At 37.6% G+C, this 15,929-nt stretch overlaps 1 protein-coding gene across 3 annotated transcripts in view; it reads left to right on the top strand.

Moving 5' to 3' along the window:
- LOC145511417 (uncharacterized) overlaps nucleotides 1-15,929 on the top strand; it is a 733,827-nt gene that overhangs the window by 176,942 nt on the left and 540,956 nt on the right. The window contains exons 1-2 of one of the 3 annotated variants that reach the window (XR_014057838.1): nucleotides 7,525-8,416; nucleotides 9,648-9,837. The exons of 1 other annotated variant lie outside the window; for it this stretch is intronic. The gene's annotated coding sequence lies outside the window, so the exon portion shown is untranslated. Of the gene's footprint in view, nucleotides 1-7,524; nucleotides 8,417-9,647; nucleotides 9,838-15,929 lie in introns of those variants that run through there. One more of the 3 variants, XM_081504623.1, reaches the window with a different exon arrangement.

The raw sequence follows: 15,929 nt of genomic DNA, 5'->3' as shown, positions 1-15,929 counted from the left end.
TGCTGTAATGATAAATACTGATAGTTCCCACTATTTCATAAACTCTACAGTGTAGAAGAATCTCAGGAAATGACAGTGCCACATGAGCACAGAATACCTTCAAAATACAGAATTTATATTGGGCTGCTTAGACAATTTCTAAACATTTCAAATATTCCAAAAACAAGTTCCTCACCACCTCCTAGTTTACACTACCTCTGAAAACTCCTACTAGTTTGTGTATTTTAACTGTGAAAAATACTGTCCTTGAAATTAATTTTCTCATTTACTATAGTGGTGATTATGGATTGCATGCTCAAACTTCACACTTCTAGGAAAAAAATCATATTTAAAAACCCAAGATTAATGGGTTAATGGATAAGTGTACTTTTTTTTTTTCACCTATTCCAGTCTAACTCTGAAATGATCTGTATTTGGAATTTACCTTTGAGGTGTTATAATAAGAGCTTCAGTGTGACTTTGGAACAAACAAAAACCGTCTAAACAAGTCAATAATCTTGCATTGGTTTTCACAGTGAACCATAGAATTTGTTTCCCTGTCAAGAATATTTTGTTTGGTTAGGCTTGCCAAAGGGAGAACCAAGTAAAACTCTTCTTTGAGTAGAGGAACGTTTAAAGAATGGAGAGGCTTCTTTAACAGCTAACCTTAAATATAGCTTTCATCTGTTGTCTACACAGCCAACTGTTTGATTACCTTGCTTTTCTAATCCAAAGAGGCCAGCTTTGCACCATTGGCTTGGCTAATAGAGAATGTAGGCTAAATGTTCCTGAATTTTAGCTACTATCCAAACTAGATTCTAAAATGCATCTGGAAGGTTTAAATTTGACACTAGCCTTCTTACCGACAATTTGATCTTCACTTCTCCCTTGCTTAGCTACATTCCCTGTATTGCAGCTAAAACCAGGATGGTATTATCATACTTGAGCTTAAAACAATTTGATGGTTGCTCACTGCGCATGGATTAAAGTTTTAGATCTTTCAGTCTTCTGTGTCCTCGTCTGTATCTACTTCTCAGCCACTTGCTGCTGATATAATAATACCATATTATTGTGAATCATTTGCATACCCTGTGTAGGTTATTTGCTTTTATTTACTCCTACCTGAAATGCCATCTCACCCCTCCTTAATAGAACTCTACTGCCCAGTAACTCCTCCTGCTTTTGCCCCACTTCAGTCCACAGGCATGTACTCATTTCCAAGCATAGAGCCTGGATATGAAAAGTGCTCCATGAGAATTCCCTGACAGTCCAGCCGTTAGGACTCAGTTCTTTCACTGCCAAAGGAGGGCATGACTTTGATCCGTGGTTGGGGAACTGAGATCCTGCAAGCTGCAGCACAAACTAAAAAAAAAAAAAAAAAAAAAAGTGCTCAGTAAATATTTGTTGAATTGAATGAAATAGATTTATCTTAAAACATTCTACAAGAGTAAGTAAAACTCTGGACTTCAAAGAGTGACTTAGTCAGTTCAAAAAGAAATGCAAGACAGATCATCAAAACAGAAAATTAATAGGAAACACAACTCTTAAATGATACATTAGATGAGATGGATCTTATTGATATCCTCAGGACATTCCATCCAAATGCAGATGAAAACACCTTCTTTTCAAGTGCATATGGAACATTCTCCAGGATAGACCACATCTTGGGCACAAATCAAACCTCAGTAAATTAAAGAAGATTGAAACCACATCAAGTATCTTCTCTGACCACAACACTATGAGACTAGATATTGGTTACAAGAAAGAAACTGTAGGGAACACAACCACATGGAGATTAAACAACACATTTCTAAATAATCAATAGATTACTGAAAAAATCAAAAGGGAAATCAAAAAATTTCTAGAAACAAATGACAACGAAAACACAACAACTCAAAACCTATGGGATGCAGCAAAAACAGTTCTGAGAGAAGTTTATAGGAATATAATCCTACCTCAAGAAACAAGAAAAACATTGAATAGACACCTAAATTTACACCTAAAACAACTGAAAAAGAAGAACAAAACCCCCAAAATTAGCAGAAGGAAAGAAATCATAAAGATCCAAGCAGAAATAATTAAAAAAGAAATGAAAGAAACAATAGTAAAGATTAATAAACCTAAAAGCTGGTTCTTTCAGAAGATAAACAAAATTGACAAACCCTTAGCCAGACTCATCAAGAAAAAAAGAGAGAAGAATCAAATCAACAAAATTAGAGATGAAAAAGGAGAGGTTACAACAGACAATGCAGAAATACAACGGGCTATAAGAGACTCTTATGAACAACTACATGGTAATAAAATAGATAACCTGGAAGAAATGGGCAGATTCCTGGAAGGGTTCAGTCTTCCTGAACCAGGAAGAAATAGAAATTATGAGCAACCCAATTACAAGCACTGAAATTGAAGCTGTGATCAAAAATCTTCCAAAAAATAAAAGCCCAGGACCAGATGGCTTCACAGCAGAATTCTATCAAACATTTAGAGAAGAGCTAATGACTATCCTTCTAAAACTCATTCAAAATTGCAGAGGAAGGAATGTTTCCAAACTCATTCTACAAGGCCACCATCACCCTGATACCAAAACCAGACAAAGACAACACAAAAAGAGAAAACTACAGGCCAATATCACTGATGAACATAGATGCCAAAATCCTGAACAAAATTTTAGCAAACAGAATTCAGCAACACGTCAAAAGTCTCATACACCATGATCAACTTGGGTTTATTTCAGGGATGCAAGGATTCTTCAATATACACAGATCAATCAATGTGATACACCATATGAACAAATTGAAAGATAAAAATCATATGATAATGTAAATATATGCAGAAAAAGCCTTTGACAAAATTTAGCACCCATTTATGATTAAAACTCTTCAGAATATGGGCATGGAAGGAACCTATCCCAACATAGTAAAAGCCATATCTGATAGGCCTACAGCAAACATTATTCTAAATGGTGAAAAACTGAAAACATTCCCCCTAAGATCAGGAACAAGCCAAGGGTGTCCACTTTCACCATTATTATTCCACATAGTTCTGGAAGTCCTAGCTAAAGCAATCAGAGAAGAAAAAGAAGTAAAAGGAATCCAGATCAGAAAAGAAGAAGTAAAGCTCTCACTGTTTGCAGATGACATGATACTATACATAGAAAACCCTAAAGATAGTATCAGAAAATTACTAGAGCTAATCAGTGAATTTAGCAAAGTTGAAGGATACAAAATCAATACATAGAAATCATTTGCATTTTTATATACTAACCATGAAAAATCAGAAAGAAATTAAGGAATCAATCCCATTCACCACTGCAATAAAAAGAATTAAATATCTAGGAATAAACTTACCTAAGGAGACAAAAGAACTGTACACAGAACATTACAAGGCACTAATGAAAGAAATCAAAGATGATATAAACATATGGAGAGATATTCCATGTTCCTGGGTAGGAAGAATCAATATTGTGAAAATGACTATACTACAAAATGCAATCTACAGATTCAATGTGATCCCTATCAAATTACCAAAGGCATTTTTCACAAAACTAGAACAAAAAACTTCACAATTCATATGGAAACACAAAAGACCCTGAATAGCCAAAGCAGTCTTGAGAGAGATGAGTGGAGCTGGAGGAATCAACCTTCCTGACTTCAGATTATACTACAAAGCTACAGTTATCAAGCAGTGTGACACTGGCACAAAAACAGAAATATAGACTAGTGGAACAAGATAGAAAGTCCAGAAATAAGCCCATGCACCTATGCGTACCTTATTTTTGACAAAGGAGGCAAGAATATACAATGGAGCAAAGACAGCCTCTTCAATAAATGATGTTGGGAAAACTGGACAGCTGCATGTAAAAGAATGAAATTAGAACACTTCCTAACAACATACACAAGGATAAACTCAAAATGGATTAAAGACCTAAATGTAAGACCAGAAACTATAAAACTCTTAGAGGAACACATAGGCAGAACACTGGATGACATAAATCAAAGCAAGATCCTCTATGACCCACGTCCTAGGTTAACGGAAATAAAAACAAAAGTTAACAAGTAGAACCTGATCAAACTTAAAAGCTTTTGTACAGCAAAGGAAACTATAAACAAAGTGAAAAAACAACTTGCAGAATGGGAGAAAATAATAGCAAGTGAAACAACTGACAAAGGATTAGTTTCTAAAATATACCAGCAGCTCATACAACTCAATACCAGAAAAACAAACAACCTAACCAAAAAGTGTGGAAAAGACATAAACAGACATTTCTCCAAAGAAGACATACAGATGGCTAACAAACACATGAAAAGATGCTCAACATCGCTCATATTAGAGAAATGAAAATCAAAACTACAATGAGATATCACTTCACACTGGTCAGAATGGCGCTCATCAAAAAGCCTACAAACAATAAATGCTGGAGAGAGTGTGGAGAAAAGGGAACACTCTTGTATTCTTGGTGGGAATGTAAATTGATACAGCCACTGTGGAAGACAGTATAGTGATTCCTTAAAAAACTAGGAATAAAACCACCATATGACCCAGCAATCCCACTCCTAGGAATATACCCTGAGGAAACCAAATTGAAAATGACACATGTATCTCATTGTTCATTGCAATACAGTTTACAATAGCTAGAACATGGAAGCAACCTAGGTGTCCATCAACAGATGAATGGATATAGAAGTGGTGGTACATATACACAATGGAATATTACTCAGCCATAGAAAGGAACACATTTGAGTCAGTTCTCATGAGGTAGATGAACCTAAAACCTGTTATACAGAGTGAAGTGAGTCAGAAGGAGAAATAGAAATATTGTATTCTAACACAAATATATTAAATCTAGAAAAATGGTACTGAAGAATTTATTTACAGGGCAGCAGTGGAGAAACTGACATAGAGAACAGACTTATGGACATGGGGAGAGGGGAGGATTAGATGTATGGAAAGAGTAACATGGAAACTTTCATTACCATATGTGAAACAGATAGCCAATGGGAATTTGCCCTATGGCTCAGGAAACTCAAACAGGGCTCTGTATCAATCTAGAGAGGTGGGATGGGGTGGGAGATGGGAGGGAGGTTCAAAAGGGAGGGGATATATGTATACCTATGGCTGATTCATGGTGAGATTTGACGGAAAACAACAAAATTCTGTTAAGCAATTATCCTTCAATAAAAAATACATTAGAAAGAAAAAAAAAAAAGAAGTGCGAGAACAGCACTAATGAAGTTAGCCTCATGGATCTGACACTTATCCATATCCATTTTCTAACTATATCTGACTGGCTCTGCGTGTCTTTGAAAACATGTTGTTGATCAGGAATATTCTATTTTCTCTAATGGTCAAGTTTCTATTCTTATTTTAATCCTTGGTTTAAGTGTTATCCCTTTGGGAAATCTCACATTCTCTAGTTATCTTTTCACACTTTTTTCTTATCCTTGTAGCTCACTGCAGTAATAAGTCTGGTACTTATAATATTATATTGTAATTGCTTATTCGTCTGTCCATCTGTACTTTAATTCAGTGCTTCTTGAGGGAAAGGTTTTTCTTCTTTCATTATCCCCACACCTCCTTCTGCCCATTGATGAATACAGTGCTAAAAATTGGATGTCAGATAGACATTTAGTTTTGTTGTGGTGGTCTCAGTCATTGTCTCAGCACAGTGCTTTATGGGTGATAAGGAAGACTGTGACCAACGGCAATGCCAAAGAATGCTCAAACTACCGCACAATTGCACTCATCTCACATGCTAGTAAAGTAATGCTCGAAATTCTCCAAGCCAGGCTTCAGCAATACGTGAACTGTGAACTTCCAGATGTTCAAGCTTGTTTTAGAAAAGGCAGAGGAACCAGAGATCAAATTGCCAATATCGGATGGATCATCGAAAACGCAAGAGAGTTCCAGAAAAACATCTATTTCTGCTTTATTGACTATGCCAAAGCCTTTGACTGTGTGGATCACAAGAAACTGTGGAAAATTCTGAAAGAGATGGGAATACCAGACCATCTGACCTGTCTCTTGAGAAACCTGTATGCAGGTCAGGAAGAAACAGTTAGAACTGGACATGGAACAACAGACTGGTTCCAAATAGGAAAAGGAGTACATCAAGGCTGTATATTGTCACCCTGCTTATTTAACTTATATGGAGTACATCATGAGAAACGCTGGGCTGGAAGAAACACAAGCTGGAATCAAGATTGCCGGGAGAAATATCAATAACCTCAGATATGCGGATGACACCACCCTTATGGCAGAAAGTGAAGAAGAACTAAAGAGCCTCTTGATGAAGGTGAAAGAGGAGAGTGAAAAAGTTGGCTTAAAGCTCAACGTTCAGAAAACTAAGATCATGGCATCTGGTCCCATCACTTCATGGCAGATAGATGGACAAACAGTGGAAACAGTGTCAGACTTTATTTTTTTGGGCTCCAGAATCACTGCTGATGATGACTGCAGCCATGAAATTAAAAGATGCTTACTCCTTGGAAGGAAGGTTATGGCCAACCTAGATAGCATATTTAAAAGCAGAGACATTACTTTGCCAACAAAAGTCCGTCTAGTCAAGGCTATGGTTTTTCCAGTGGTCATGTATGGATGTGAGAGTTGGACGGTGAAGAAAGCTGAGCGCCACAGAATTGATGCTTTTGAACTGTGGTGTTGGAGAAGACTCTTGAGAGTCCCTTGGACTGCAGGGAGATCCAATCAATCCATCCTAAAAGAGATCAATCCTGGGTGTTCATTGGAAGGACTGATGTTGAAGCTGAAACTCCAATACTTTGGCCACCTCATGCTAAGAGTTGACTCATTGGAAAAGACTCTAATGCTGGGTAGGATTGGGGGCGGGAGGAGAAGGGGACAACAGAGGATGAGATGGTTGGATGGCATCACCGACTCGATGGACATGGGTTTGGGTAGACTCCGGGAGTTGGTGATGGACAGGGAGGCCTGGCGTGCTGCAATTCATGTGGTTGCAAAGAGTCAGACACGACTGAGCGACTGAACAGAACTGAACTGAATTATCTCCAACTAGAGGGAGAAAGTCTCTTAGCATATAATGTCCGCAAGGACAGCAAGCATTGGATTCTCATACCAACTTCCACACATGTGTTGTAGGGTCCACAGATCTATTTTTTAACCTCGACTTCACCACTTAAGTGACCTTGAGTAATTCATTTGATATCTCATTTATTTCTCATCTGTAAGATGGGTTTTATTCATAAAGTTTAGTCTGCTGAAAGTCAGAAATCCAAATCCAAGTCCATTGTCCAGAAAAGGAAATTGATTGGTCATGTCAGTGAAATCCAAGGGTAGTTCTGGTTTTGGAGTCATTTGGTGCAGAGGTTCAAAAGATGTTGCTGAGACAGTGTTTCTCTTTTCACTTCTTGGCTTGGGTGTTCTCTGCTCACCTTCATCTCACAGTTTCTCTGGACCAGGCAGGGAGACCTCTGCCAATCTCTACATATATCCCCACAGTAGGAATTATTGCTTAACAGAGGCCTAGGCAGTGATCTCATTGCATCTGTTACCTGTGGTCAGGCAAATGATGGTATTCCCCATGGCCAGTCTAGGGTTTGTGCTCCCTCCCTTTGATAGAAGAAGGTAGAACAGCATGACGAAACATACCCAGAGGACACAGGATAGGAAGGATGCTCCACAAGAGCTATAGGAAAGAAGGAAGATGGAAATCTCAGAGCTGGTTTGGAAAGCTCGGGCCCTCTGCCCAGCAAAGAAACAGCATACCAGTCAGAAAGAGTGTATTTTTAAAATGGATTCCTCCTTCCGTCTGTGACTTTGAGCTTGATATTTAACATGTCTGGTCCTTCGTTTCCACATTTCTAAAATGGGACAACTTAACTGCTAGGGTTAGAAAAATAGATAATGCTTTTAAATATGCACTCTGATCCTTCCTTGGAGGCCTTCAGAAAACTTTGTCTACCTCTTTAGTAACTCATGAATTGAACAAATACAAAATTGCAATAACGTGGCATTTTTTGCTTGATAAAGTTGGACAAGGCAATCAGAAATCCTATTACAGAGTTATTAATACCAAATTATGAGGAACTTCCTGCCAGGACATTAAGACCTTTATCAATTTTAATCAGTGTTTAATCCTTTGAATTGTGTTATAAGTCACAGAGCAGCTATTTGAATTCTGTTCTTCTTTCAACTTTCTTTTCCCCATGTGCTACAATGCCTGCTCTATCCTTACAAGAGAAATAGAGAGGTTGAGATTGATAGTTAGAAATTAGACTATATTATAAATGGATCAAAAGGAATGTGAGCCCCTTGGGAGACCATGAAGATACTGGATGCTTTCCTACTATGCATGAAATGGATCAACCTTATCTATATATTGACAATGGACCTTCAGAGGCCAGAGGACTTTGAGACATTCGGATTACACTACAAAGATTTTTTTTTTTTTTTAATAACTGAGGTATGTATATAAATGGTATTTCATTCCCACTCATTTTGATGCTTCCCTTAATGATTTCCAGGAAACTATTCTTTGCATCACTAAAGGATGTGGGGCTGTTGCTACAACTTCCTGAAACCTGGGCTTCCTCTGTAGATTTGAGCCCTGTGATTCAGCACTAGCAGGGGTTGTATTATAGGCCCATCTGACAGAATATGACTATTTCAAAGTCCTATACCATATAAGTGTGCTTCAGTTATTGTTGTTGTTCAGTCACCCAGTTGTGTCCAACTCTTTGTGACCAATTGGACTGCAGCACGCCAGGGCTCTCTATCCCTCACCATCTCCTGAAGTTCGCCCAAGTTCATGTCCATTGCATCAGTGATACCATCCAGCCATCTCATCCTCTGATGCTCTCTTCTCCTCTGCCCTCAGTCTTTCCCAACATCAGGGACTTTTCCAGTGAGCCAACTGTTTGCATCAGATGACCAAAATACTGGAATTTCAGCTTCAGCATCAGTCCTTCCAATGAGTATTCAGTGTTGATTCACCTTAAGATTGACTGGTTTGATCTCCTTGCTGTCCAAGGACTCTCAGGAGTCTTCTCCAGCACCACAGTTTGAAGGCATCTATTTTTCAGCACTCTGACTTCTTTATGGTCCAGCTCTCACAACCGTGCGTGACCACTGGGAAGACCATAGCTTTGACTATAGGGACCATTGTTGGAAGAATAATGTCTCTGTCTTCAGCACACTAAGTTTGTCATGGAGAAGAAAATGGCAACCCACTCTGGTATTCTTGCCTGGAGAATCCCAGGAACGGGGAGCCTGGTGGGCTGATGTCTGTGGGGTCGCACAGAGTTGGACACAACTGAAGCGACTTAGCAGCAGCAGAAGCAAGTTTGTCATAGCTTTCCTGCCAGGAAGCAAATGTCTTCTGACTTCTGGATGCAGTCACTATCTGCAGTGATTTTAGAGCCCAAGAAGAGGAACTCTGTTACTAATTCCACCGTTCCCTGCTCTATGTGCCATGAAGTAATGGGGCTAGATGCCATGACCTTAGTTTTTTTTAATATTAGTTTTAAGCTGTCTCTCGCACTCTCCTCCACCCTCATCAAGAGACTCTTTAGTTCCTGTTCCTGCCCCTTAGTTTAGCTTTACAAAGGATCACTGCTGAAGGGAGGAAAATCAACCCAAGCAACCCTGTCTTTTGCCTCTTCTCAGACATGTTTCTTACATTGTCTTTTTTCCAGTTCTGGTTTCTGCTGTTCGGTTTGATATTCTGATAAATACAGACTCAAGAAGGAGCAGAACTGCAGGACTACCTTCTTTGATGCATATTAAAGTCATTTCTGTGAAAAAGAGCTAGAAAGTGCTGAGATACCAGAAAATAGGAATTCATAATACACAACTTACTAAGTCAGCCAACACTATACCTTTATGGTAAGCTATTGATCACTTTGTTTTAGAGGAACCATGCTGAAATCTGTGACTCAGTTTGCGGCATTGACTAAAAACAATGCTCTGCAAGACACTGAACAGTGATTGTTCGAACTGCCATTTCCCCTGTATTTTAAACTGCAAAAACATGACCATACTAGTTTGCATTTTTGCCTTGAAACCGCTGTTTTTGATTCGAGTGACTCAACACACATCATTGAAGCTGAATGTGTCATGTCATGCAGTAAAAATTAAAATATACCTTATTGTTTTATGGAAACATGCAGTTCAAAAAAAAAAACTGTGGTTAAAAAGATCAGTTTATGATTTCAACAATGAGATGCTTATTTAGTGAATAGAACATGCTAGTTCAGGGATCAGTAAAAAGATAAGCAGGTGGTGCTATCAGGTCTTTACCATATTTTGATGGTCTCATTGCACAAGAAATTAAAGAGGTTTTTATTAATATCATCCTACTTTTAGTATAATAGTAATACCGTCACAGTGGTGATATCTATAGAGCCCACTTGAATTAGAAACCTGGTCAAGGGGATTTGATGACCTTGACAACAAATCCTTACCAGCTTCCACAACTTCAATCTCCAGCTTCAAACTAGAGATACTGAAGAGTCATTTTATTTTCTGACTTTAAACACATAGATTTAAATTTCACTTTTTCTCTCTCTCCCTGTTTTCCTGAAGGTATTTTCCATAGGCCATGCAGTCTGGGGTGATGTTGTAGTAATCTATAAAAAGACATAGAATTGTGAATTAAGGAGATTGAATAGAAACACAATGGATATTTATTTAGCTAGAATTTGGATAAAAAGAGGAAATCAAAGCTGGCTACAAAATTTTGAGCCAAGGCCCAGTATTTTTTTCCAATAATAGAAGTATCTGTCAGGCAAAGGACTTAAAATGAGTTACAGGAGAAGATAATGAACTTGGCTTTAGATATGTTACAGTAACCTCTAAAATTAAAACACATGACTAATATTAATAGCTTATTTAGCCACTTTATTTGGCCACCTGATAAAAATAGCCAACTCATTGGGAAAAATCCTGATTCTGGGAAAGATTGAAGGCAATAGGAGAAGGGGGTGGCAGAGGATGAGATGGTTAGATAGCATCATTGCCTCAATGGACATGAATTTGAACAAACTTGGGGAGATAATAGAGGACAGAGGAGGCTGGTGGGCTACATTCCATGGGGTCACAAAGAGTTGGACTTGACTTAGCAACTGAACAATCACAATACCTTATTTAACATTTGCTTGTACCATAAACTCTACAAAGTTCTATTTAATGATTTAAATTTTTATGAGTAGATTGTGCTAACGCCTTTTAGAGAATAGGAAACTGAGACTCTATAGATTGCTTTGGATAGTATACTCATTTTCACTATGTTGATTCTTCCGATCCATGAACATGGTATATTTCTCCATCTATTTGTGTCCTCTTTGATTTCTTTCACCAGTGTTTTATACTTTTCTATATATAGGTATTTTGTTTCTTTAGGTAGATATATTCCTAAGTATTTTATTCTTTTCGTTGCAATGGTGAATGGAATTGTTTCCTTAATTTCTCTTTCTGTTTTCTTGTTGTTAGTGTATAGGAATGCAAGGGATTTCTGTGTGTTGATTTTATATCCTGCAACTTTACTATATTCATTGATTAGCTCTAGTAATTGTCTGGTGGAGTCTTTAGGGTTTTGTATGTAGAGGTTCATGTCATCTGCAAACAGTGAGAGTTTTACTTCTTCTTTTCCAATCTGGATTCCTTTTATTTCTTTTTCTGCTCTGATTGCTGTGGCCAAAACTTCCAAAACTATGTTGAATAGTAGTGGTGAGAGTGGGCACCCTTGTCTTGTTCCTGACTTTAGGGGAAATGCTTTCAGTTCTTCACCATTTAGGATAATGTTTGCCGTGGGTTTGTCATATATAGCTTTTATTATGTTGAGGTATGTTCCTTCTATTCCTGCTTTCTGGAGGGCTTTTTATCATAAATGGATGTTGAATTTTGTCAAAGGCTTTCTCTGCGTCTATTGAAATAATCATATGGTTTTTATTTTTCAATTTGTTTATGTGGTGTATTACACTGGTTGATTTGCAGATATTGAAGAATCCTTGCATCCCTGGGATAAAGCCCACTTGGCCATGAAGTATGATCTTTTTAGTATGTTGTTGGATTCTGTTTGCTAGGATTTTGTTAAGGATTTTTGCATCTATGTTCATCAGTGATATTGGCCTGTAGTTTTCTCTTTTTGTAGCATCTTTGTCAGGTTTTGGTATTAGGGTGGTTGCCTCATAGAATGAGTTTGGAAGTTTACCTTCCTCTGCAATTTTCTGGAAGAGTTTGAGTAGGATAGGTGTTAGCTCTTCTCTGAATTTTTGGTAGAATTCAGCTGGGAATCCATCTGGTCCTGGGCTTTTGTTTGCTAGAAGATTTCTGATTACAATTTCAATTTCCATGCTTGTGATGGGTCTGTTGAGATTTTCTATTTCTTCCTGGTTCACTTTTGGGAAGTCGTACTTTTCTAAGAATTTATCCATTTCTTCCAAGTTGTCCATTTTATTTGCATATAGTTGCTGATAATTACATGAACTTTGAATTAGTGATCCTTGGAACCTGAACTCGTAATATTCTGCCTTTGAAATTCTGTTGTCAGTCAAGCTGAACTTGCTTGTACTCTTGTTGAGTTGAGGTGAAGATTACTAGGTGATTATCAAAACCCTTTGTCCTTCTCTGCATCTGTAGAAACATCATATGATGGCTACCCAGATGGACTATGCTTCCCAGCCCCTTTGGTGTCTATACAGGACCATGCACCTAGTTTCCATTAATGAAATGTGAGTAGAATTACTGTGTGCTTCTTCTGTGTTACGGACTTTAAAAAACAGGTGTAGGTCTTTATCCCTTTCATCTACTGGATTCCTGGCATCAGCCAGGTTTTGGAGATGTCAAAATGGAAGAACTCTGCACTCCAGCTCACTGTGCAGAGAAGAGTCACCTGCCAACATCACCTACTTTGCTCTAAGAAAGAAAGAAACAGCTACTGTGTCTGAGACATCAGAGTTTTAGACAGTTTTTTTGTTTTTAAGTATTCTAATCTAACAGTGCTAACATTTCTATTATCAATACAATTGGTTCTATTTTATAATAGTATAGTTTTATGTTTTCTTCTGTAAGACACCTGGATACTCTTGCAGGCTACCTGACATCTTACATTATTTTGTGGAATGGGTTTAGGTTTGGTTTGTGAACTGTGGCTTGCATCCTCAAGTCAGACTTCTTTCTGCTTCAAAGTGCAGAAGAAATTTTGATAGTGCTTGTTTATCATATATTATATATTTATCAATATTATGTCCACAGCATAATACATGAGTGTTTATTGAAGTCTTGACATATGTTTAATCACTGAGCCTGAGATAGGCTTTTTAGTGTATCCATCTGAAGGAAGAAAGGAAAAGACACATTTTTTTTTTTTTTTACAAATGTCACCTAGTATTATGTAAGCTATTTTTTCACAACCAGATAATTTTGTTCTTTTTGAGTTCCTATTGGTCTTTGAAATTTAATTTTTCATAGTCATAAAAGTTATCTTACTGCTACAGATGCCTCTGAGAGGGAAGCTTATGGTCAGGCAAATCAAGAAAAGAATTCTACACGAAGACCTGTGTTAAGGAGTCTGTCACATAAAGAGGTCTGTGAATAACATTCAGTTTTTTCAGTAATACTTTGTGTACATCAGAAGGGCTGTCTCTGATTCAGCCATTTCGAATACATGTTTCTTTTTACCTTTTTTTTTTTTAATTAGAGGATAATTACTATACACTATTGTGATTTTTTTGCCGTACATCAACATGAATTGGCCAAAGATATATGTATGTCCCTTCCCTCTCAATGCCCCCCACCCCCCACACTTCCCTCCCCATCCTACCTCTCTAGGTTAAATACATGTTTAAGAGAAGTTATTTTCAGGCAAATCCTCCAGAGAAAACTTTCAATTCAGCTTTGAATTTCATCATCTCTTCCTTTTCATTGTTGTTCAGCCAGTTACACTCCCCAGTACTGTCTGTGTGTCTAGGGTCCTCACTGCTTGCCGTCCTCACCTAGCACCAGAGAGTAGCTTTTGAAGAACAAGTTGTGAAAGCTTAAAAAATTAATCTACTGAAAGACTGGACCAAAAGCCTTTTGCTGGAGAATAACTTTCACTTTAAAAACCAATTACTAAGCTCTCAGAGCAGAATAGAAGCAAAAAGCAGAGCAGGCGAAAGGGACAGTTGTATAAAGAAACCCAGTTCCTTTCCTTGAGCCTCTGAAAGTTTTGTCATACATTTCTCTGTCACTTCTTGGAAAGGCAGGTTCTCCAGTGGACCAGAACTTGGAAAGATTCTACCTGTGTTTTGCATCAGGATGTTTTATAATTTTATTCTTTGTATAAGAGTATTGTTTTTATGCTCACTATTGTTAGATTAGGTTGGGTTCAAATTCCAGCCCAAGGTTTTCTAGCTCTGTGGTCTTGAGTCTTAGTTGACTCACCTGTAAATTATAGGTAATAATATTTATTAGTTATTATGATAAATAAATGGGTTATTGCACATAAAGTGCTCCACTCATTTTTTTTAACCTTTGTAACTTTTCAGTAAATATCAGGTCTCCCTGTGTTCTTGGTGGTGGTTGTTGATGGTAAAAGTATACCTTTGTGAATTCCCTCTTCCCTTCTGATTAATGCCCTCTTCTCCTTTAGACATTGTAATGCATTTAATCTAGTTTTGTATCATGGATAGCATTTTATGTCATTAGCATGGTTCTGTCATGTTCTCCCCTGATATATTCTCTTTCTCAGCTAGCTAGGGGATCCTACTTCCTCTCATGTCCAAGCTGATTGGAAGGGGGCATTGCTATAATACACATTTGATTGAAAACACTAAATGTTTCTTTAATGGCAGCAATTGCATACTTTTTTTTCTTCCAATTTTACAGCCGTTATCACTGTAAAATGAGCAAGGCAAGTTCAGTTAAATCAAAATCCTGATAAATATTTTGTGAGGTAGTTATAGTTTATACATTATAGAGTAACAATTGTGTTATTGTCCAGGACCTGGTGTGAACCCAAAACCAGATTGTCTGGATTTGAATCCTGCCTCTGACCATTCATAGTTGTGTGACCTCTTCAGATCACTTACGTTTGTGAGTTCATATTTTCATCTATGACATGGGCATGATAATAATATCTACCTCTTAGGAATGTTGTTAGGATGAAATTATTTAATGTATATAAAGTGCTTAGGATAGTACATGGTTCATAATAAAGTTTTTGTGTTTTGGTTGTTGTTTTGTTACTGTTGTTGTTATTACTATTGTGTTTGTAGATTTCACTGCTAAACAGCTTGATGATGAATTAGCTATAGTGTTTTATAGGGTCATTTGCTTGTAGTATAAACTTTGAATATGTGTGTTTCACATGGCATTGTTGTTGTTTAGTCGCTAAGCTGTGTCTCTTTTGTGACCCTATGAACTGTAGCCCACCAGGCTCCTCTGTCCATGGTATTTTCCAGGCAAGAATACTGGAGTGTGTTGCCATATCCTTCTTCAGGGCATCCTCTCGACTCAGGGATCAAAGTCACATCTCCTGCATTGGCAGGCAGGTTCTTTCCACTGAGCCACCTGAGAAACCCTCAGGGAGCCATTTAAAATTTTTAAAGGCATAGAGAATAGCGAAATCAATGATCTCTGCTTAAAATATATAACTCTTGGGGGGCTTCCCTGGTGGTCCAGTGGTTAAGACTTTGTCTTCCCATCCAGGGAGTGTGGGTTTGATCCCTGGTTGAGGAGCTAGGATCCCACATGCTTCATAACCAAAAAACCAAAACATAAAACAGAAGCAATATTGTAACAAAATCATTAAAGACTAAAAAGTACGTATATCACTCTCCTTGGAGCAAGCTAGAGAGGACTCAGTCATACTTACTGGGAAACTGTTGTCATAACTCTGAGCATGAGAAAAAAGTAGTATGTATTAGGTTAGAATTGATGAATATGACAAGAGTGGATAGAATGAGAGATTTTTTAAGTGTAAAATTTACATAGTT

This window comes from Giraffa tippelskirchi, chromosome 6 (genome assembly GCF_054371585.1).
Source record: "Giraffa tippelskirchi isolate mGirTip1 chromosome 6, T2T-mGirTip1v1.2.pri, whole genome shotgun sequence".
NCBI classification, from domain to species: Eukaryota; Metazoa; Chordata; class Mammalia; order Artiodactyla; family Giraffidae; genus Giraffa; species Giraffa tippelskirchi.
The sequence above is the reverse complement of the archived record's forward strand: the minus strand, read 5'-3'. Positions and strand labels throughout refer to the sequence as shown.